The sequence below is a fragment of the Nerophis ophidion genome, linkage group LG16 (genome assembly GCF_033978795.1).
Source record: "Nerophis ophidion isolate RoL-2023_Sa linkage group LG16, RoL_Noph_v1.0, whole genome shotgun sequence".
In the NCBI taxonomy this organism is placed as follows: Eukaryota; Metazoa; Chordata; class Actinopteri; order Syngnathiformes; family Syngnathidae; genus Nerophis; species Nerophis ophidion.
In genome coordinates, this window is record NC_084626.1 from 54,408,816 (window position 1) to 54,434,044 (window position 25,229).

At 37.1% G+C, this 25,229-nt stretch overlaps 1 protein-coding gene across 1 annotated transcript in view; it reads left to right on the top strand.

Annotated features, from left to right (window-relative positions):
- The window catches only part of cdk5rap1 (CDK5 regulatory subunit associated protein 1), a 67,164-nt gene extending 59,501 nt beyond the window's left edge, over positions 1 to 7,663 (top strand). Inside the window, exons 14-15 of the transcript XR_009802257.1 lie at positions 7,104 to 7,339; positions 7,425 to 7,663. The gene's annotated coding sequence lies outside the window, so the exon portion shown is untranslated. The remainder of the gene's footprint in view (positions 1 to 7,103; positions 7,340 to 7,424) is intronic.
- Positions 7,664 to 25,229: the final 17,566 nt, after the last annotated feature.

A 25,229-nucleotide genomic window follows, 5' to 3' on the forward strand; every position in this document is an offset into this window, starting at 1 on the left:
GTTCAAGTACCAATAATTGTCTCACACTATGTGTGGCAAAATTATCTGCATTTGACTCCTCACCCTGGATCACTTCCTGGGAGGTGAGGGGAGCAGTGAGCAGCAGTGGTGGCTGAGCTTGGGAATAAATTTGGGTGATTAAACCCCCAATTACAAGCCTTGATTCTGAGTGCCAAGCAGGGGAGTAATGGCTCCCATTTTTATAGTCTTTGGTATGACTCAGGCGGGGTTTGAACTCAAAACCTACCCATCTCAGGGCGGACTAATTGGTTTGGCGTTGGTCGTGTGCGACGCCAATGTTTATGTATGTTGCGTTTTATGCTCTTTTACAGGCCTGACATGTATGTATTGTTTATGCTCGTATACAGGCCCGACATGTATGTCTTATTCATGGTCATTTACAGGCCCGACATGTATGTCTTACTCATGGTCATTTACATGCCCGACATGTATGTATTGTTTATGGTCATTTACAGGCCCCGGCATGTATGAATGTGTGTATTGTTTATGCTCATTTACATGCTTGACATGTATTGTTGATGCTCATTGACAGGCTTGACATGTTTGTATGTCACGTCAAGCATGTCAATAAGCATTAACAACACATACATGCATGTGGAGTCTGTCAATGAGCATTAACAATACATACATGCATACGTGTGGAGCATGTCAATGAGCATTTATAATACATACGTGTGGAGCATGTCAATGAGCATTTATAATGCATATGTGTGGAGCATGTCAATGAGCATTTATAATACATACGTGTGGAGCATGTCAATGAGCATTTATAATACATAGGCTCCATATGTATATGTTTTGGAGTGTTTATTTTTGTCCTGAGATAAAGATAAATTTCATGAAGGCATCTTGTGAATGTCAACATAGATAGATAGTACTTTATTGATTCCTTCAGGAAAATTAAAATTCCAGCAGCAGTGTACAGAGTTGAGATCAATTTAAATAAAAGTAAATAATGGGGGTTTAAATGGAAACACAATAGAGAAATATTACAATAAGAATAAAAAATAAAAAGCAACAATGGGGGGAAAATATATATATATATATAACAGTAAAATAAGAATATAACAAGACAAAGTAGGCAGTAGTGACCATGTTATGAAAACGTAATGCACATGACCAAAGTAGGGTTAGAGAAAGAAAGAAGGGTGGGTGTAGCATTTTCATTTTGTGATGTTAAGTTGGTCCTGTGATGAGGTGGTGACTTGTCCAGGGTGTACACCGCCTTCTGGCCTGATTGTAGCTGAGATAGGTATCCGTGACCCCAAAGGAAATAAGTGGTAGGAAATGGATGGATGAATGAAGGTGGGGCTGAGTGTTTGCTACAGGTGAACACACCTGCCCTCACTGATTTGGCCCTACTATGGTTGTCAAAAGCTGGGTGTTGGGACATTTCAAAGTTGTGATCTCCAAGCTGAAAAGTACGCTGTGAATATTTTTGCACTTGTGATGCTTTATGTAAGATGTATTTACAAAAGGTTCTTAGCTCTCCATGCATCACCAATCATCTGCAGAGATGTTGGTGCTGGCTTTCTTGTTGTTGTTGTTCACCTTTTGACATTTTGGGGTTTAAATAAATGTTGTGCCATCCTTGGTTTGAAAGTCTGGTTTACAATAGTTACATTACCTTCACCCGAGGCGGGGGGGGGGGGGGGTGATAGTTGCTGTGTGTGTGTGTGTGTGTGTGTGTGTGTGTGTGTGTGTGTGTGTGGCCGGCCAATGTTGCATGTATTGTGTATCTGGGGAAATAAGAGGTTGACATCACTAACATAGCCCTGTGCTGGTTTACGTCCTCCATCAACAACGGAACCTTCTCTGTGAACAGAGCCAAACATTCCTCCCGCTGTGCCAACTTCACCTGTGGGGTCCCTAGGGCTCAATACTGGGTTCCATCCTGTTCTCCATCTACATGCTCTCCCTCAGCCAAGTCATTCATCGCCTTAAAATTTCCTTTCATTTCTACACTGATGATACTAAAACTATCTTCCACTCAAGACAGACGATCCCTCTGGACTGGACCATTTGAAGGACTGCTTGCAGGACATAAGAGTGGATGTCAAAATTTCCTGCAGCTCAATGACAGAGTGAAATTCTTCTGTTCGGGAACTCCAACCCCCCAACTGTGCACAATAGCCAAGATCAAGTCTGTCATCTCCCCCAGTGACTTAGAGGGTCGTGTTCATGCTCATCTTCTGCAGACTGGACTAATGGAATGCCCTCTATGCTGGGGTCACTGACAAGACCATATATAGCATGCAGTTGCTACAAAATGCTGGTGACAGGCACAAAAATGAGGGAACACATTTCTCCCATCCTCTCCTCCCTTCACTGGCTCCTGGTGAAGCACAGAGTGAAATTTAAGATCCTTACGTATGTCTTCAAAGCGCTCCGTGGTCTTACCCCAGCTTACATCAAACATCTCCTGGACCAACCTATCAGCTCCAGGCTTGGTCGTTGCCTCAGATCTGACAACCAGATGACCTTGAAGGTCCCACAGTCAAACCTAGTGACAAAGAGAGACTGTGCATTTTCAATGATGGTACCTGGCCTATGGAATAAGCTCCCCCTGAAAGTCAAGTCCGCCACCACTCTGGACACTTTTAGAGCACAGCTTAAAACTCACCTCTTTGCCGCAAATGACTTGATTTGTGTTCATGTGTCTTAAATATTTGTACTAAATTCCTTTCCGTCCCTGTTTTTTGTTTCTCCACTCAGGCTGCACCCCAGGCTGATGTAATGGTTCCTTGTGTGGGTGCAATAATTGAAAATAACTAAACTTTTTTTGTTTCTTCAAGGTCAATTTTGTGGAGTCTGGTCTACAATACAAAGTCTATGTATATTTTCTTTTTTTTTTTTTTTTTTTTTTTTTTATCTTCAAGGTCAATTTTGGGGGTCTGGTCATCAACAATACAACGTCAAAATGTATTTCATTTGTCATGGTTTTTGTTATCTACAAGGTCAATTTTAAGGAGTCTGTTCATCTACAATACAAGGTAAATTAGTATTTTATTTGTGTCATGGTTTTCAACTACAAGGTCAGTATGTATTCAACTTGTGTCCTCATGGTTTTTGTTAACTACAAGGTCAATTTTGGGGGGGAAGGGGAGTCTGACGAATAAAATACATATTGACCTTGTATTGTAGATGACCAGACTCCCCTTCATATTGACCTTGTATTGTAGATGACCAGACTCCCCTTCCCCCCCACAAATTGACCTTGTTAACAAAAACCATGAGGACACAAATAAAATACATATTTACCTAGTATTGTAGATGACCAAAGTTTGTTAACTACAAGGACAATTTGTGGGGGTTTTTTGGTCATTGTTTTTGTTTCCTCATGGTTTTTGATATCTACAATACAAGGTAAATGTTTTTTTTTTCTAATGTTTTTTATCTTCAAGGTCAATTTTGTGGGGTCTAGTCATCTACAATACAGGGTCAGTATGTATTTGTGTCATGGTTTTTAACTACAAGGTCAGTATGTATTTAACCTGTGTCACTGTTTTTGTTTCCTCATGGTTTGTGATATCTACAACACAAGGTCAATATGTATTTCATTTGTCATGGTTTTTGTTATCTACAAGGTCAATTTTAAGGAGTGTGGGCATAAAAAATACAAGGTAAATTTGTATTTTAACTACACGGTCAGTCTGTATATTGTGTCATTGTTTTTGTTTCCTCATGGTTTTTGATATCTACAATACAAGGTCAATGTATATTTTATTTGTGACATGGTTTCTAACAACGTCTATTTTGGGGGGTGTCTCATCTCTAATACAAGGTCAATGTCTTTTTTTTTTGTCATGGTTTTTAACTACAAAGTCAATATTTAATTTGCCATATTTTTTGTTATCTACAAGGTCAATTTTAAAGAATCTGGTCATCTACAATACAAGGTAAATTTGTATTTTATTTGTCATGGTTTTTGTTACTACAAGGTTGGTATGTATTTTGGGCTTTTTTTTTTGTTTCCTCGTGGTTTTTGATATCTACAATCCAAGGTTAATATGTATTTTATTTGTCATGGTTTTTCTCTATTAGGTCAAGTTTAAGAAGTCAGGTCATCTATAATACAAGGTAAATTTTGTATTTAATTAGTGGCCATGGATTTAGTTATCTACAAGGTCAATTTTAAGGAGTCTTGTCTTCTACAATACAAGGTAAATTTGTATTTTATTTGTTCTCATGGTTTTTGTTACTACAAGGTCGGTATGTATTTTGGGCCTTTTTTTTGTTTCCTCATGGTTTTTGATATCTACAATACAAGGTTAATATGTATTTCATTTGTCATGGTTTTTGTTATCTATTAGGTCAATTTTAAGAAGTCTGGTAATCTACAATACAAGGTAAATATTTTATTTGTCATGGTTTTTGTTAACTACAAGGTCAATTTGCGGGGTTTTGGTCATATACAATAAAAGGTCAGTATGTATTTAGTTTGTTTTTTGTTTCCTCATGGTTTTTGATATCTACAATACAAGGTTAATATGTATTTCATTTGTCATGGTTTTTTTTTTAACTACAAGGTCAATTTTGGGTTCTGGTCATTTTCAATCCAAGTTCGATTTGTATTTAATTTGTGTCCTTTTCGTCCTCAAGGTCACTTTTGCGGGTCTGGTCATCTACAATACAAGGTCAATATGTATTTCATTTGTCATGGTTTCTATTAATTACATGGTCAATTTTGGGGGGCTCTGGTCATGTACAATGCAAGGTAAATTTGTATTTAATTAGTGTCCATGGATTTAGTTGTCTACAAGGTCAATTTTAAGGAGTCTTGTCTTCTACAATACAAGGTAAATTTGTATTTTATTTGTCATGGTTTTTGTTATTACAAGGTCGGTATGTATTTGGGCCTTTTTTTTTCCCTCATGGTTTTTGATATCTACAATACAAGGTTAATATGTATTTCATTTGTCATGGTTTTTGTTATCTACAAGGTCAATTTGAAGGAGTCTGTTCATCTACAATACAAGGTAAATTTGTATTTTATGTGTCATTGTTTTTAACTACAAGGTCAGTATGTATTTAACTTGTGTCACTGTTTTTTTTTCCTCGTGGTTTTTGATATCTACAATCCAAGGTTAATATGTATTTCATTTGTCATGGTTTTTATTAACAAGGTCAATTTTGGGGGGTGTGGGATCATCTATAATACAAGGTCAATATGTATTTTTTTTGTCATGGTTTTTAACTACAAAGTCAATATGTAATTTGTCATGTTTTTTATCTACAAGGTCAATTTTAAAGAATCTGGTCACCTACAATATGTATTTAATTTGTCATGATTTTTGTTATCTACAAGGTAAATTTTAAGGAGTGTGGGCATCAAAAATACAAGGTAAATTTGTATTTTAACTACACGGTCAGTACGTATATTGTCATTGTTTTTGTTTCCTCATGGTTTTTGATATCCTCTAATACAAGGTCAATGTATATTTTATTTGTGTCATGGTTTCTATTAACAACAAGGTCAATTTTGGGGGGTGTCTGATCATCTATAATACAAGGTCAATATGTATTTATGTTGGCATGGTTTTTAACTACAAAGTCAATATGTAATTTGTCATGTTTTTTATCTACAAGGTAAATTTTAAAGAATCTGGTCACTTACAATATGTATTTAATTTGTCATGATTTTTGTTCTCTACAAGGTAAATTTTAAGGTGTGGGCATCAAAAATACAAGGTAAATTTGTATTTTAACTACACGGTCAGTACGTATATTGTCATTGTTTTTGTTTCCTCATGGTTTTTGATATCCTCTAATACAAGGTCAATGTATATTTTATTTGTGTCATGGTTTCTATTAACAAGGTCAATTTTGGGGGGTGTCTGATCATCTATAATACAAGGTCAATATGTATTTTTTTTTTGTCATGGTTTTTAACTACAAAGTCAATATGTAATTTGTCATGTTTTTTGTTATCTACAAGTTCAATTTTAAAGAGTCTGGTAATCTACAATACAAGGTAAATTTGTATTTTATTTGTCATGGTTTTTGTTACTACAAGGTTGGTATGTATTTCGGGACTTTTTTTTTTTTTAGGGTTAGGGTTTGGCCTTTGTTTTAATGTTTTTGATATCTACAATAAGTTTATGTATTTTGTCGTCATGGTTTCTATTAACTACAAGGTCAATTTTGGGGTTCTGGTCATCTACAATCCAAGTTAGATTTGTATTTAATTTGTGTCCTTTTTATCTTCAAGGTCACTTTTGCACATATGGTCATCTACAATACAAGGTCACTATGTATTTCATTTGTCATGGTTTCTATTAATTACAAGGTCAATTTTGGGGGGCTTTGGTTATCTACAATACAAAGTAAATATGTATATTTTGCCATGGTATTTATCTACAAGGTCAATTTTGGGGGTCTGGTTATCTATAATACAAGGTCAATATGAATTTTATTTGTGTCTCGTGGTTTTTATCTACAAGGTCAATTTTGGGGGTCTGGTCATCTACAATACAAGGTCAATATGTATTTCCTTTGTCATGGTTTTTGTTATCTACAAGGTCAATTTTGGGGGTCTGGTTATCTATAATACAAGGTCAATATGAATTTTATTTGTGTCTCGTGGTTTTTATCTACAAGGTCAATTTTGGGGGTCTGGTCATCTACAATACAAGGTCAATATGTATTTCCTTTGTCATGGTTTTTGTTATCTACAAGGTCAATTTTGGGGGTCTGGTCATCTACAATACAAGGTCAATATGTATTTCCTTTGTCATGGTTTTTGTTATCTACAAGGTCAATTTTAAGGAGTCTGGTCTTCTACAATACAAGGTCAGTATGTATTTAATTTGTGTCCTCATGGTTTTTGTTTTCTACAAGGTCAATTTTAGGAGTCTTGTCATCGACAATACATGTTAAATATGTATTTAATTTGTGTCATGGTTTTTCATATCTACAAGGTCAATATGTATATAATTTGTGTCCTCATGGTGTTTGTTTCCTCAGTTTTTGATATCTACAAGGTCAAAATTGGTTTATTCCACTATGCAATGCAACACTCTTACCTAATGTTATCCATTTATTCATTCATGTGACTAATTTCTCATTCTTACACCCTGCAGCGCTACAACAGTACACAAGTCTTACACAATGTGTTATGGGTCACGTTCCTGCTTCTCCTCCTGCTGTGCGGACTGAGTGCATGGCGGAGCACATCAACAGGTGTTCCCTCTCCGCTGCGGGTGTGCCTCTGCAAGAGATCTGCAATCAACACACTTGCCGGTGATGAGCAACCAGCCTTCATAAGCCAGCACGTCTTAAGATCCGGTGCCAGAACGTAGTTTCTCCTACCAGTACAGTAAGCCAACACATCTCCAGCCTTCTCGCTCCCTGTGTTCCCTTCCTGTCGTGTTTACGGTCTTTCGTGTTGTGTCGTCCTCCAGCTTCCTCGTCGTCTACCTGGACCCACTTTGGATTCCTTCTTGCCTTCCTGGACCAAGACCTCGCTCCTGCCCTCTGACGTCCAAGCCTTTTTCTCCTTTTGGACTTCCACCTCTATCTCAACACGCACACTCAACACCCTCTGGTGACCACGCTCAGATAATACTTACACATAGTCACACTCCATCTCTTTAAGGTAATCACACACTGCACTCACATACTGAGTTGTCAATAAACACGCTGGCAGCTAACATCATCGTCTCTCTGCAGTCTTCTTTTCCCGCTGTTCTGTCACACAATCTTACTTATTTTGTCATTCATTTGTTCATCCACGTTATCATTCTTACACCATGCACCGCAACAACACTATAGTATAGGTGTAATATGATCAAACTTTCTTGTTAAAAGTATAGCAGCTGCATTTTGTACCAACTAATATTTTAATGCTAGACAAAAGGAGGCCTGAAAAAAATAGATAACAGTAATGTAGAGAGATGTAAATAACGCATGAATAATGATCTCAGAGTCTCTAGTGGACAAAATAGGACATATTTCAGGGAGATTACGGAGATGAAAGAAGGCTGTTTTACACTCCTAATGTGACTGAAAAGAAAGTTGTGTTGGTTACACTCTTAATGTGTGACTCAAACGAGAGAGTTGGGTTGAAGATAATATCCAGATTCTTTATCGAGTAGCTTTGTGTAATTGGTTGTCAAACTGTTATGGTGGTGTTATTAAATGGGTGTGGAATTGTTTGCTTCTCAAATTTTACGGTGGTATTAAATATATGGATAAATGTTTGGTTGTCAAATGTCGCGGTGGTCTTATCAAATAGGTGTGGAATTATTTGGTTGTCACTGGGGTGTAACGGTACGTCTATTTGTATTGAACCGTTTCGGTACAGGATTTCGGTTTGGTTCGGAGGTGAACTGAACGACACGGACATATAAGTAGCGCATCGCACGTTGTGTAAACAATGCACACCGAGGCACCATGAATTCATTTACGTGGACCCCGACTTAAACAAGTTGAAAAACGTATTCGGGTGTTGAATGGAATATGTACTGTATTGTGCAATCTACTAATAAAAGTTTGAATCGATCAAAAAAAAACAACACACAGCATGCTAGCAACGACTGGTAGATAGACTGACCACACCTCCACTTTTCACGGGATAAGTCCTCTTTGCGGAGCTGTCCAGGTGGAGTTTCTTAAATGCCTCAAATGTCCGGCATTTTAAGTTATGGTTGCGTGTATTTTCAATGTACGTTCAGGGTTAAAGGGGCTAAAAACAAAAAAGTGGTGCATGCAGCGTTAACATTGGTGAGGGCGGGCCAGAGACAGAGAGTGAGAGAGTTATGATAAACGCGCATGCGTCGCCAGGCTCTGCTTTTTACCCATACATTTATCACTTTTTGTTATCTATAGCAGGGGTGTCAAAAGTGTGCCCCGGAGGCCATTTGCTGAACACAGCTAATGTTTTAAAGGCCCATGGCACATTCTAAAAATACTATTAAAATAAACATAAACAAAAGTGAAATTAAAAAGCTTAAAGGCTAAATGTAATTTAGAAAAAGTTGCAATGTTGACTAATAAAACAAAGCTGGTTTTTTTTCTTTCAAACTGTCATTGCTCAAAACATAATATTGAATAAAAATTAATATTATGAATTATTGACCTATCCAAGTTTCCGATTTACTTCACATCAAATATTCCACAAAGAAAAATATTTTTGGTGGAAGATTTATCAAATGTGTTAAATCAAAAAATTTATATTTTGTTGTTTTCTTACTGTACCGAAAATGAACCGAACTCTGACCTCTGAACCGAGGTATGTACCGAACCAACATTTTTGTGTAGCGTTACACCCCTAGTTGTCACATGTTATGGTTGTATTAAATGGGTGTGTAATTGTTTGGTTGTCACATGTTACGGTGGTTTATTAAATGGGTGTGTAATTGATTGGTTCTCAAATGTTACGGTGGTTTATTAAATACGTGGATAAATATTTGGTTGTCACAAGTGGTATTATTAAATGAGTGTCTTTGTTCAGCAGGACCGATAATCAGCATTTTCGTTTCCTTAGCGATGAGTTGCAAAACGTTAGCTGACATCCATTGTTTAATTTCATTAAAACACGCCTCCAGCTGACTACAATCCGGCGTGTGGGTCAGCTTTGGGGGCATGTAGAGTTGGGTGTCATGATCATAACAGTGAAAGCTAACACGTATGATGTCACCTAGCGGCAGCATGTAGATGCTGAAGAGTGCAGGGCCAAGGACCGAACCCTGGGGAACTCCACACGTTACCTTAACATAGTCCGAGGTCACACTGTTGTGGGAGACGCACTGCACCCTGTCAGTAAGATAAGAGTTAAACCAAGACAGGGCTAAGTCTGACATACCAATTCGTGTTTTGATACGCTCTAATAAAATATTGTGATCGACTATCGAAAGCAGCGCTAAGATTGAGGAGCAGCAACATAGATGACGCATCAGAATCTATCGTTAGCAATAGATCATTAGTCATTTTTGCGAGGGCTGTCTCCGTGGAGTGATTTGCCCTGAAACTGGATTGAAAGGTTTCACATAGATTTTTAGACGCTAAGTGTTCATTTAACTGCTTTGCAACAATTTTTTCGAGGATTTTCGAAATAAAGGGAAGGTGAGACACCGGTCGGTAGTTTACCATGAGGTCAGGATCGAGGTTAGGTCTTTTAAGGAGAGGATGAATAACCGCTTTTTTGAATGCTAGGGGAACAGTGCCCGAGGAAAGTGATAAGTTTATAATATTTAGCACTGATGGACCTAATAATACAAAGAAGTCCTTAAAAAGTTTCCCAGGAAGTGGGTCAAATAAACATGTTTGTTTTATTCCATTTACACGTAACAATTCTTCTGTTATTTCATCAAAACGAGAGAAACTATTTTGGATATTTGCAGTATCCGCCGTATATAGTCGTATCTGTGTTAATAGAACCTAGTTGTAGCTAGGACGCATTGTCTTTAATCTCCTTTCTAATAAGTTCAATTTTCTTATTAAAGAACTTCATAAAGTCATCTGCCGAATGGGTGGAGCTACTGGAAGGAGTCCCTTGTTGGGTTAGCGATGCTACTGTACTAAACAAAAATTTGGGATCGTTTTTATTAAGGCGGATGAGATTGGAGTAATTCGTTTTAGCTAAGGTAAGCATGCGTTTATAAGTTATTAAACTATCACTCCATGCTTGATGGTGCACCTCAAGTTTAGTCGTGCGCCATTTGCGTTCCAGCTTTCTACATAAGAATTTCTGAGCTCTAATTTCTTCTGTAAACCATGGCGTACGCCTTTTTGGAGCCTTTTTTTAACTTCAGTGGTGCTATACTATCAATGGTTTCGCGCAGGGCGTGGTTAAAGTTGTTAGTGAGGTTATCAATAGAGCCCACATACTTTGGGAATGGTGCCATTACCGAGGGCAGTGAGCCAGCAAGAGTTGTCGTTGTGGCAGCATTAATGTTGCGGCTGCTATAGCAGTTTTTATTATTATTATTAGCTTGCCGAACATGAGTCTGAACCTCGAATTTTATAAGGTAATGATTGGACATTACTTTAGTGGAGTATCATAACTTTGGAAACGGTGATACCTCTGACAAGCACTAGGTATATCGTATTACCGCTGTGATGCGTCGGTCCATTTATTATTTGTGTAAGTCCACAGCTATCGATTATAGTCTGGAGCGCCACGCACGCTGGGTCCGATGGGGTATTCATATGGGTATTAAAGTCCCCCATTATGATTATATTATCGGCGTACGTCACTAGATCAGCAACAAACTCTGAGAACTCACTGATAAAGTCCAAATAGGGCCCTCGGGGGCGGTAGATAACAGCCAGGCACAGAGGCAGTGGTGTGGCAGACCTCATAGAAAGCACCTCAAACGATTTATATTTATTATTTAAGTTAGGACTAAAATTAAAGTTTTCGTTGTATATTAGTGCGCCCCCCTCCTTTTAAGGGGACGGGCAATATGCGCATTCGTATAGTTAGGAGGAGATGCCTCATTTATTGCAAAAAAGTTGTCTGGTTTAAGCCAGGTTTTGCTAAGACCGATGACGTTAAGATTGTTGTCTCTAATGACCTCATTAACTAATAACGTTTTGGGAGACAATGATCTGATGTCTAGAAAGCCCATATTATAGGTAGTGGGCTGTTTTAAGGAGTTGTTGATAAAATGATCCGTAGTAGCAATATTAATAATGTTGCGTTTATTATGCGCAGTGTACTTAAAATAGCTACGACCATATCTAGGAATTGATATGACGGGAATTTTCAGATTGTCTACTTGGTGCCGCGTTAAACTGAACTCATCATAATTTGCCACCTCAGTAGAACGCATTTCTAACTCTGACGTAGTCATAGCAGAAAAAACATTATGTGAGTTGTTTATTATTCTAAGAAAATTGCTATGTGCACAGGGTTTATCCAGCCTGGCGCTGGCTAATTCTAATTTAACTGACTCCATACCCAGGCTAGCAGGCTCTGCAATTGCTTGTGACCGGGCTTGCACTAGTGCAGTTAGTCAAATGTGGCTCAATGCGAAATCTATGTTCCAAGACAAGAGGATAGCGCCTTCCTCAGCAAGCCAGGTTTGCCCCAGAAAGAGGGCCAATTATCAATAAACGTAAGTCCCTGTTGTCTACAGAAGCTATCCAGCCACTTGTTAAGAGAGACTAATCTGCTATATCTCTCATCATTGCCTCTCCCAGGCAGGGGGCCAGAAACAATTACTCGATGCCTGGACATCTTTCTAGCGAGATTATGTTTCTCTTTGTAATCTCTGATTGTCTCATCCTAACGTCATTGGAGCAAACGTGTATATCTATGTTCGCATAACTAGTGGTGCGGTTAGCCTGTCGTACGTGTTTACTAGGCCTGTTGCGAGTCAGCTCCTTAAGATTAGCTTCAATGTCAGGTGCTCTGCCCCCGGGAATACACTTGATTGTGGCTGGTTTGCTAAGCTTTATGTTTCGGGTGATGTAGTCCCCTATGACTAAAGTGTGGTGCCCGGTAGACTGGGGTGTAGGACTAACTAAAGGGCTAAATCTATTATGCGTCTCAACCGGTACACCGTAGCTTGTAGGCCGCTTAGGGCTGCTACAAGCTGGGCTAGTTAGCTTGCTACAGCTAACGCTAGCAGATGTGTCCGCAACATCTAAAGTTACGAAATTACACTGCTCTAACTGGCGGACACGGCTCTCTAGCATAGCCAACCTATCCATGAGTAAAGTGCACGAAGCGCAGGAAGCCATACTCACAGAACTTTCTGTCGCCGAGTGGGGTGCCAGCTGTCTTCGGGAAGTGGTGGTCACGGTGGCGGGGGACTAGCTTCCTTCAGACCGGTGCTGCATTTCTCCGCTAGCTTCGTTAGCTTAGTCGCTAGCTAGCTGAGAGCGGAGTGGTGAGACAGAGATCGGGTGATTTGCAAGTTAAATTGAAATATTAAATATGTTTGAGAAGTTGTAAATAAATCTGCAAAACAGTTAAAAGCACACAGAACGATACTTAGCTTTTTTGCAACAAAAGCAGTCAGCAGGCAGCCATTCACGTTGATAAAACATTGTCCTTTACAATTATAAAAGCTTTTTTTTTCAAATCTACTACTTTGCTTGCATGTCAGCAGACTGGGGTGGATCCTGCTAAAATCCTTTGTATTGAATGAATACAGAATCGCGTTGAATCGAAAAAAATCGATATATTATCGAATCGTGACTCCAAGAATCGATATTGAATCGAATCGTGGGACACCCAAAGACTCTCAGCCCTAATATATATACATATAAATATGTAAATACATACATACATATATACATACATCCTCTCTTCTCTTAGGCGGTCCATCGTATCGAAGATGACGTAGCTTCCATTTTGTTGCTCTGGTGGGTGGCTATCGTTGCTGGCGACGATGCCACTCCATATGACTATGAAGTCCAATCCTGGAACCACACGTCCTGACACAATGGGGACATGTCAGGCCTGGATCAGGGGGCTGGGATGATTTTGGAATTGCAGGGTGGTGTCTTCGCCTCCGCTGATCCCTCCATTGTTGGTTCCGACACTCCTCCAGGAACATGACCTCGTCATGCAACAGCGAACGCCAGAGCGATCAATTAGCTGCAGCTGTCTGAAGTTGCTGGGGTTTGATGTTGCAGCTCTTCAATATCCCTTTCAGTTGGTCTTTGTACCGCAGCTTTTGTCCTCCGGGCTTTCTGCTGGCTGAAAGGAGCTCACCATAAAGCAACTGACGAGGCAATCGGTGTCCTGGCATCCGGATGGTGTGACCAACCCACCGGAGTTGTCGCTGTGCCAGGGTAGCCTCTATGCTTATGGACTCAGTGTGCTGTAAGATGTCCGTATGAGGAACTCGGTCCTGCCATGTGATGCCAAGAATGCGTTGGAGACATCTGATGTTAAATGCATCAAGGCAGCGGATGTGTCTGCGGTATATCGTCCAGGCTTCTGACCCATACAGCAGAGTTGAAACACACACCGCCCTGTAGACTGACACTTTCGTTGAGTTCGAAGGTGGTTGTTTTCAAACACCCGAGAGCGCAGTCTTCCAAAGGCAGAGGAGGCTGAGTTGATATGAGCCTGGATGTCATCATCGATCTGGTATGTTGGTGTCAGAGTACTGCCGAGGTAGAAAAACTACTCAACGAGCTTGTGTGCCGCTGATGGTAAAGACAGTGTGTAGGGATGGGGTCCTCTCCTGGATGAGAACCTCTGTTTTCTGGGTGTTGATCACCAGACCTAGTGAGCGGTAGACTGATGATATGGTGTCTAGTGCATGCTGCATGGCATCAGGAGTGTGGGCGAGGAGTGCGTAGTCGTCTGCATATTGCAGCTTCTGGATGTTGGTGCCTGCCATCTTCGTCTTTGCCTGTAGGCGCCGGATGTTGAATAGGCTCCAAACCAGGCAAAACTCGATGGCGACACCACTATCCTTTGTGATGGACTGGCAGAGCAGGAGTGTGGCTGCCGCCAGGAAAAGATTAAAGATTGCTGGGGCCAGTACACACCCCTGCTTCTGTGTCTCTGGGAGGATGCCTTCTGTTGGAAATGTAAGGCGAAAAAGCATAAGAAGGGAGATGCCACGAATATATCCACAAGATGATATATATATATATATATACAAACCCATTTCCATATGAGTTGTGAAATGGTGTTAGATGTAAATATAAACAGAATACAATGATTTGCAAATCCTTTTCAAGCCATATTCAGTTGAATATGCTACAAAGACAACATATTTCATGTTCAAACTCATAAACATTTTTTTTTTGGCAAATCATTAACTTTAGAATTTGATGCTAGCAACACGTTACAAAGAAGTTGGGAAAGGTGGCAATAAATAATGATAAAGTTGAGGAATGCTCATCAAACACTTATTTGGAACATCCCACAGGTGTGCAGGCTAATTAGGAACAGGTGGGTGCCATGATTGGGTATAAAGGCAGCTTCCATGGAATGCTAAGCAATTCACAAACAAGGACGGGGTGAGGGTCACCACTTTGTAAGCAAATTGTCGAAAAGTTTTAGAACAACAATTCTCAACGAGCTATTTCAAGGAATTTAGGGATTTTACCATCTACGGTCCGTAAAATCATCAAAAAGTTCAGAGAATCTGGAAAAATCACTGCATGTAAGTGAAGTGAAGTGAATTATATTTATATAGCGCTTTTCTCAAGTGACTCAAAGCGCTTTACATAGTGACACCCAATATCTAAGTTACATTTAAACCAGTGTGGGTGGCACTGGGAGCAGGTGGGTAAAGTGTCTTGCCCAAGGACACAACGGCAGTAACTAGGATGGCACAAGCGGGAATCGAACCTGCAACCCTCAAGTTGCTGGCACGGCCACTCTACCAACCGAGCTATGCCGCCCCACAAGTGATGATATTATGGACTTTCGATTCCCTCAGGCGGTATGCACCAAAAATCGACTTCAGTGTGTAAAGGATATCACCACATGGGCTCAGGAACACTTCATAAAACCACTGTCAGTAACTACAGTTGGTCGCTACATATGTAAGTGCAAGTTAAAACTCTACTATGCAAAGCCAAACCCATTTATCAACAATATCCTGAAATGCCGCCGGCTTGGCTGGGCCCACGCTCATCTAAGATGGACTGATGCAAAGTGGAAAAGTGTTCTGTGGTCTGACGAGTCTTCAATATCGATTCTTGGGGTCACAATTTGATAATAAATCGATTTTTTTCGATTCAATGCGATTCTCGATTCAAAAACGATATTTTTCCAATTGAAACGGATTGTGTATTCATTCAATACATAGATTTCAGCAGGATCTACCCCAGTCTGCTCACATGCTGGCAGAGTAGTAGATTTTTTTTAAAGCTTTTATAATTGTAAAGGACAATGTTTTATCAACTGATTGCAATAATGTAAATTTGTTTGAGCTAGTAAAAGAACCAAAAATATGACTTATTTTATCTTTGTGAAAACATTGGACACAGTGTGTTGTCCAGCTTATGAGATGCCATGCAAGTGTAAGCCACTGTGACACTATTGTTCTTTTCTATTATTTTTATAAATGTCTAATGATAATGTCAATGTCAATGTATATGTATATGTATATATATATGTATATGTATATATATATGTATATATATATATATATATATATATATATATATATGTATGTATGTATGTATAAATGGGGGGTGGGAGGACGTTGTTTACATATTTGGTGTATAAATATTAAATGCATGTTTGGTGTATAAATATTAAATACATGTTTAGTGTATGAATATTAAATACATGTTTAGTATATAAATATTAAATACATGTTTAGTATATAAATATTAAATGCATGTTTGGTGTATAAATATTAAATACATGTTTAGTGTATGAATATTAAATACATGTTTAGTATATAAATATTAAATACATGTTTAGTATATAAATATTAAATGCATGTTTGGTGTATAAATATTAAATACATGTTTGGTGTATAAATATTAAATACATGTTTAGTGTATGAATATTAAATACATGTTTACTGTGGACTTCTGCTGCAACTGCACACATAAAGAAATTCATTATTTCCAAGTGTGCCTTATTTAGAGAATAATAAATATATAAATGATAAATGGGTTGTACTTGTATAGCACTTTTCTACCTTCAAGGTACTCAAAGCGCTTTGACACTACTTCCACATTCACACACTGATGGAGGGAGCTGCCATGCAAGGCGCCAACCAGCACCCATCAGGAGCAAGGGTGAAGTGTCTTGCTCAGGACACAACGGACGTGACGAGGTTGGTATTAGGTGGGATTTGAACCAGTGACATCGGGTTGCGCACGGCCACTGCGCCACGCCGTTCTTAATTAAAATATTATTTAGTGTCCCAGACTTCCAATTGGTCCTTTACATGTTTAGTGTATAAATATTTATTAAACAACTGTTCAATATAATAATAATAAATACTTGCTTAGTTTATAAATATTAAATACCTGTTTAGTCTATAAATATTAAATACATGTTTAGTGTATAAATATTAAATATATGTTTAGTATATTATTAAATATATTTTTAGTATATTATTATTAAATATATGTTCAGTGTATGAATATTAAATACATGTTTAGTGCATAAATATTAAATACCAGTTTACTGCATGTATATTAAATACATGTTTGGCATATAAATTAAGTGTATGTTTAGTGTATAATTATTTGTAACATTTATGAATATCAAATTCATGTTTAGTGTATGAATGACCAGATTTATGAAGAGGGAATGTGCGCCCTCCAGTGGACTTCTGCCGCAATTGAACACATAAACAAATGTATTATTTCCAAGTGTGCCTTATTTAGAGAATAATAAATACATGTTTACTGTATGAATGTTAAAAAATATGATTAGTAAATGAATATTAAATGTGTTTAGTATATGATTATTAAATACATGTTCAGTGTATGAATATTAAATACATGTTTAGTGTATTAATATTAAATACATGTTTAGTGTATAAATATTAAACACATGTTTAGTGTATAAATATTAAACACGTTTAGTGTATGAATATGAAATACATGTTTAGTGTATAAATATGAAATACATGTTTAGTGTATGAATATGAAATACATGTTTAGTGTATGAATATTAAATACATGTTTAGTGTATAAATATGAAATACATGTTTAGTGTATGAATATGAAATACATGTTTTGTGTATAAATATGAAATACATGTTTAGTGTATGAATATTAAATACATTTTTAGTGTATAAATATTAAACACATGTTAATGTATAAATATTTATTAAATACGTTTTTGGTGTATAAATATTAAATATATGTTTGGCATATAAATTAAATATATGTTTAGTGTATAATTATTTAATACATGTTTGGTGGATGAATATCAAATTCCTGTTTAGTGTATGAATGACCAAACTTATTAAGCGGGAATGTGCGCCCTCCAGTGGACTTCTGCCGCAACTGCACACAAATAAATTAATTATTTCCGAGTGTGCCTTATTTAGAGAATAATAAATACATGATTACTGTATGAATGTTAAACAATATGATTAGTATATGAATATTAAATATGTGTTTAGTATATGATTATCAAATACATGTTCAGTGTACGAATATTTCAGTGTATTAATATTAAATACATGTTTAGTGTATGAATAATACATGTATAGTGTACAAATAGTCAAATAATGTTTAGTGTATAAATATTTAATACATGTTTGGTGGATGAATATCAAATTCCTGTTTAGTGTATGAATGACCAGATTTATGAAGAGGGAATGTTCACCTTCCAGTGGACTTCTGCCGCAATTGCACACAAATAAATTGATTATTTCCTAATGCGCTTTATTTAAAGAATAATAAATACATATTTACTGTATGAATGTTAAAATATATGATTAGTATATGAATATTAAATGTGTTTAGTATATGATTATTAAATACATGTGCAGTGTATGAATATTAAATACATGTTTAGTGTACGAATATTTCAGTGTATAAATATTAAATACGTTTAGTGTATTAATATTAAATACATGTTTAGTGTATAAATATTAAATGTTTAGTGTATAAATATTAAATACATGTTTAGTGTATAAATATTAAATACATGTTTAGTGTATAAATATTAAACACATGTTTAGTGTATGAATATGAAATACATGTTTAGTGTATAAATATGAAATACATGTTTAGTGTATAAATATTAAATACATGTTCAGTGTATAAATGTTAAATACATGTTTAGTGTATACATATTAAATACATGTTTAGTGTATAAATAACAAATACATGTTTAGTGTATTAAAATGAAAGACATGTTTAGTGTATAAATATTAAATACTTGTTTAGTGTAGGAATTTTAAATACATGTTTAGTGTATGATTACTAAATACATGTTAAGTGTATTAATATTAAATACAAGTTTACTGTTTGAATATTAAATACATGTTTAGTGTGTTATTATTTAATACATGTTTAGAGTATGAATATTAAATAAACGTTTAGTGTATTATTATTAAATATATGTTTGGTGTACAAATAGTAAAAATATGTTTAGTGTATAAATATTAAAAACTATGTTTAGTGTATGAATATTAAATACATGTTTAGTGTATTAATATCAAATACATGTTTAGTGTATAAATATTAAATACATGTTTGGCATATAAATTAAAAATATGTTTAGTGTATAAATATTAAATACATGTTTAGTGTATTAATATCAAATACATGTTTAGTGTATAAATATTAAATACATGTTTGGCATATAAATTAAATATATGTTTAGTGTATAATTATTTAATACATGTTTAGTGTATAAATATTAAATATGTTTTGGGTGTATAAATATTATATATATGTTTGGCGTATAAATTAAATATATGTTTAGTGTATAATTATTTAATACATGTTTGGTGGATGAATATCAAATTCATGTTTAGTGTATGAATGACCAGATTTATGAAGAGGGAATGTGCGCCCTCCAGTGGACTTCTGCCAAAACTGCACACAATAACATTATTTCCGAGAGCGCCTTATTTAGAAAATAATAAATACATGTTTACTGTATGAATATTAAAAAATATGATTAGTATATGAATATTAAATATGTTTTAGTATATGATTAAATACATGTGCAGTGTATGAATTCTAAATATATGTTTAATGTATAAATATTAAATGCACGTTTAGTGTATGAATATTAAATATAAGATTAGTATATAATTAAATATATGTTTAGTACATCCATCCATTTTCTACCGCTTATTCCCTTTTGGGGTCGTGGGGGGCGCTGGCGCCTATCTCAGCTACAATCGGGCGGAAGGTGGGGTACACCCTGGACAAGTCTCCATCTCATCGCAGGGCCAACACAGATAGACGGACAACATTCACACACTAGGGACCATTTAGTGTTGCCAATCAACCTATCCCCAGGTGCATGTCTTTGGAGGTGGGAGGGGCCTATCCCCAGGTGCATGTCTTTGGAGGTGGGAGGGGCCTATCCCCAGGTGCTTGTCTTTGGAGGTGGGAGGGGCCTATCCCCAGGTGCTTGTCTTTGGAGGTGGGAGGGGCCTATCCCCAGGTGCATGTCTTTGGAGGTGGGAGGGGCTTATCCCCAGGTGCATGTCTTTGGAGGTGGGAGGGGCCTATCCCCAGGTGCATGTCTTTGGAGGTGGGAGGGGCCTATCCCCAGGTGCATGTCTTTGGAGGTGGGAGGGGCCTATCCCCAGGTGCATGTCTTTGGAGGTGGGAGGGGCCTATCCCCAGGTGCATGTCTTTGGAGGTGGGAGGAAGCCGGAGTACCAGGAGGGAACCCACACATTCACGGGGAGAACATGCAAACTCCACACAGAAATATCCCGTGCCTGGGATTGAACCCAGGACTACTCAGAACCTTTGTATTGTGAGGCAGACGCACTGACCCCTCTCCCACCGTGAAGCCCATGTCTGGTATAGGATTATTAAATTTAATAATGTCTAGTATAGTATTATTAAATACATGTTCAGTGTATGAATATTAAATATATGTTTAGTGTATGAATATTAAATACATGTTTGTGTACAATAAAAACAAAGGAATACTTATATATGCATGTTGAGAATAATACATGAATGAAGGCTTCATTTCAGAGAATAAATAATAAAAGTAATAAGTAACAGAATGTGTGACCATTAAATATCTGAATGTGAATAAATGTTGATTTTATGCAGTAAAAAGAGAATGTTATTACTAAATGTATGTTTAATTTACATGTTGTACATTAACATTAGGTAACAAATAGGTGAATGTCCTGCAATTTAATAATGAGTGTTATTTTCATCAAGGTACTTGTGTTGTACTTTGATGTACTCCTACTTCCAAGTGACTTTGTCAAGTACTAGTAAAGGAAGAGATGATGCAGTACTTGAGGTCTTTACTTTTGTCCTGAGATGAAGATCAACTTCATGAAGACACCTTATCAATGTCAACATGACCAAAGTAGGAAGAAAGAAGGAAGGGGGCGGAGCCTCTTTCATTTTCTGATGTTAAGTTGGCCCTGTGATGAGATGGCCACTTGTCCAGGGTGTATCCCGCCTTCCGCCCGATTGTAGCTGAGATAGGCACCAGCGCCCCCTGCTACCCCAAAGGGAATAAGCGGTAGGAAATGGATGGATGAATGAAGTTCCTGGTAAAAGCTGTTATACATTATATGCCTTGAGCTCTTACTTTGAAGGCCCTAAGAGCGGAAGTGGTGACACGATGAGTGGAGCGGAGATGTTTATATATGTCGCCTATACTGTATAAAAGTACAAAATAACAAACACCGAGGGAGGCTCCAGTTTTACACGAGGACCACTTTATTTACTTTCTTTCAAAAACCTCCGCTCCACTCAACCTCTCACCACTTCCGCTCTCAGTGACTTCAAAATAAGAGCGCGAGGCAAATACTGTATAACAGCTTATAACAGGAACTTAACATCACAAGCCCATAAAATAGGTTGCATTATTTTGTGGTTTTATACAGTATAGGCGACATATATAAACCATCGGTTACATTTTTTTGTTGTTGTTTTGTGTGTTGTGAGGCTCTGTATATTTGGCGGGACAGGTTAATATGTTTTTGTTTTAACTGCCTGTGTTGTTTTTGCACTTATCCTGTTATTTGTGTTGAAACGAGGACGTTTCTTTTTGTAGGAGGGGAGGTATGTAACCTATTTTTATGGCCTTGCCTCTTTGTGATGTTAAGTTCCTGTTAGAAGCTCTTCTACAGTATATGCCTTGGAGTCTTATTTTGAAGGCCCGAGGAGCGGAAGTGGTGACAGGTTGAGTGGAGCGGAGGTTTTTGAAAGAAAGTAAATAAAGTGGTCCTAAATAAAGTGTAAAACTGCAGCCTCCCTCTTTGTTATTTTGTACTTTTATACAGTATCGGCGACATATATAAACTCTCGCTTACAATAACAAAGACGCAGGCTCTAGTTTTACACGAGGACCACTTTATTTCAAACTTTTTTTTAAAATGTTTATTTACAAATTTCAACAATAACAAACAGATGAGAAACAATAATCAAAATAGTTCAAAAACAGTATAAAACATTACAAAAAAATTATAAAAACAGTCCAAACAGCGCCAGGAGATTGTAAATTCAAAGTAACAAAATTAGAATACAAAAATATATATATATATAATAACCAAGTGCAAATTAATTAAGCCATAGGCTCATTCACAGTGTCATCGTTTTCAACTTTGTTTCAACCCTTTTTTTTTATGTTTATTTATAAATTTCCACAATTACAAACAGTAAGTCCAACAACAATATAAAACATTACAAAACATTATAAAAACAGTCCAAACAGCGCCAGGGCGTTGTAAATTCAAAATAACAAAAATAGAATACAAAGAAATGAATACATAATAAACAAAGTACAAAGCCATAGGCTCATTCAGATTCATTAAATAACTTAAATTTGGAACACAGCATCATCGTTTTCAACTTTATTTCAAACCTGTCTCTGCCTGCGTCACACAAGTGACGTCACTGTTGGAGAGCCATATAGCACACCGTGATTGGTGGATTCCTTCAGCTCCGCCCACAACGCTGTCAAGCACCATTCATATCAAACTCTCACTAACATTCAACTTTCATATTAGCGTGGGAGCCGCAAAATAAGATCTCGCGTGTCTGAGACCCTGGTCTAATATATATATAGATGTGTCAGAAGTGCTACTGACACTTTGATCATGTTTGCTTTTCCTGTCTTTCAAATCACTCCCTGTCCTGCTGCTCTTATTTTCTTACTATTTCCTGTTTGCTCTCTGTCTTTTGTGGCACCTTTACTCTCTGCTCCGTATCTGCAAACCTGTTCCTCGTTTAATTAGTTGTATTTAGTTCCACCTGAGTCTCTCCTTCACTGCTTCATCATTATTCTTTTTGGACGGATGTGGATCGGACGGGTTTTATTTGCAGTGAGTAATACTTTGCTCTTTTACACTGGCGTTCTATTGTTTGTCTTGATGCTTCTACCGTGTGCTTTATTGCTGATTTAAAGTTGTGTTTGTGTTGCTGTGACAGTTTGCTCTTTTACACTGGCGTTCTATTGTTTGTCTTGATGCTTCTACTGTGTGCTTTATTGCTGCTTGAAAATTGTTTGATTCGCACTGCACGTGCACATGTGTTAGGAACACAACATGTAGAAACACACATTTAGTGACAAACATGCACATGTGTTAGGAACACAACATGTAGAAACACACATTTAGTGACAAACATGCACATGTTAGGAACACAACATGTAGAAACACACATTTAGTGACAAACATGCACATGTGTTAGGAACACAACATGTAGAAACACACATTTAGTGACAAACATGCACATGTGTTAGGAACACAACATGTAGAAACACACATTTAGTGACAAACATGCACATGTGTTAGGAACACAACATGTAGAAACACACATTTAGTGACAAACATGCACATGTGTTAGGAACACAACATGTAGAAACACACATTTAGTGACAAACATGCACATGTGTTAGGAACACAACATGTAGAAACACACATTTAGTGACAAACATGCACATGTGTTAGGAACACAACATGTAGAAACACACATTTAGTGACAAACATGCACATGTGTTAGGAACACAACATGTAGAAACACACATTTAGTGACAAACATGCACATGTGTTAGGAACACAACATGTAGAAACACACATTTAGTGACAAACATGCACATGTTAGGAACACAACATGTAGAAACACACATTTAGTGACAAACATGCACATGTGTTAGGAACACAACATGTAGAAACACACATTTAGTGACAAACATGCACATGTGTTAGGAACACATGTAGAAACACACATTTAGTGACAAACATGCACATGTGTTAGGAACACAACATGTAGAAACACACATTTAGTGACAAACATGCACATGTGTTAGGAACACAACATGTAGAAACACACATTTAGTGACAAACATGCACATGTGTTAGGAACACAACATGTAGAAACACACATTTAGTGACAAACATGCACATGTTAGGAACACAACATGTAGAAACACACATTTAGTGACAAACATGCACATGTGTTAGGAACACAACATGTAGAAACACACATTTAGTGACAAACATGCACATGTGTTAGGAACACAACATGTAGAAACACACATTTAGTGACAAACATGCACATGTGTTAGGAACACAACATGTAGAAACACACATTTAGTGACAAACATGCACATGTTAGGAACACAACATGTAGAAACACACATTTAGTGACAAACATGCACATGTGTTAGGAACACAACATGTAGAAACACACATTTAGTGACAAACATGCACATGTGTTAGGAACACAACATGTAGAAACACACATTTAGTGACAAACATGCACATGTTAGGAACACAACATGTAGAAACACACATTTAGTGACAAACATGCACATGTGTTAGGAACACAACATGTAGAAACACACATTTAGTGACAAACATGCACATGTGTTAGGAACACAACATGTAGAAACACACATTTAGTGACAAACATGCACATGTGTTAGGAACACAACATGTAGAAACACACATTTAGTGACAAACATGCACATGTGTTAGGAACACAACATGTAGAAACACACATTTAGTGACAAACATGCACATGTTAGGAACACAACATGTAGAAACACACATTTAGTGACAAACATGCACATGTGTTAGGAACACAACATGTAGAAACACACATTTAGTGACAAACATGCACATGTGTTAGGAACACATGTAGAAACACACATTTAGTGACAAACATGCACATGTGTTAGGAACACAACATGTAGAAACACACATTTAGTGACAAACATGCACATGTGTTAGGAACACAACATGTAGAAACACACATTTAGTGACAAACATGCACATGTGTTAGGAACACAACATGTAGAAACACACATTTAGTGACAAACATGCACATGTTAGGAACACAACATGTAGAAACACACATTTAGTGACAAACATGCACATGTGTTAGGAACACAACATGTAGAAACACACATTTAGTGACAAACATGCACATGTGTTAGGAACACAACATGTAGAAACACACATTTAGTGACAAACATGCACATGTGTTAGGAACACAACATGTAGAAACACACATTTAGTGACAAACATGCACATGTTAGGAACACAACATGTAGAAACACACATTTAGTGACAAACATGCACATGTGTTAGGAACACAACATGTAGAAACACACATTTAGTGACAAACATGCACATGTG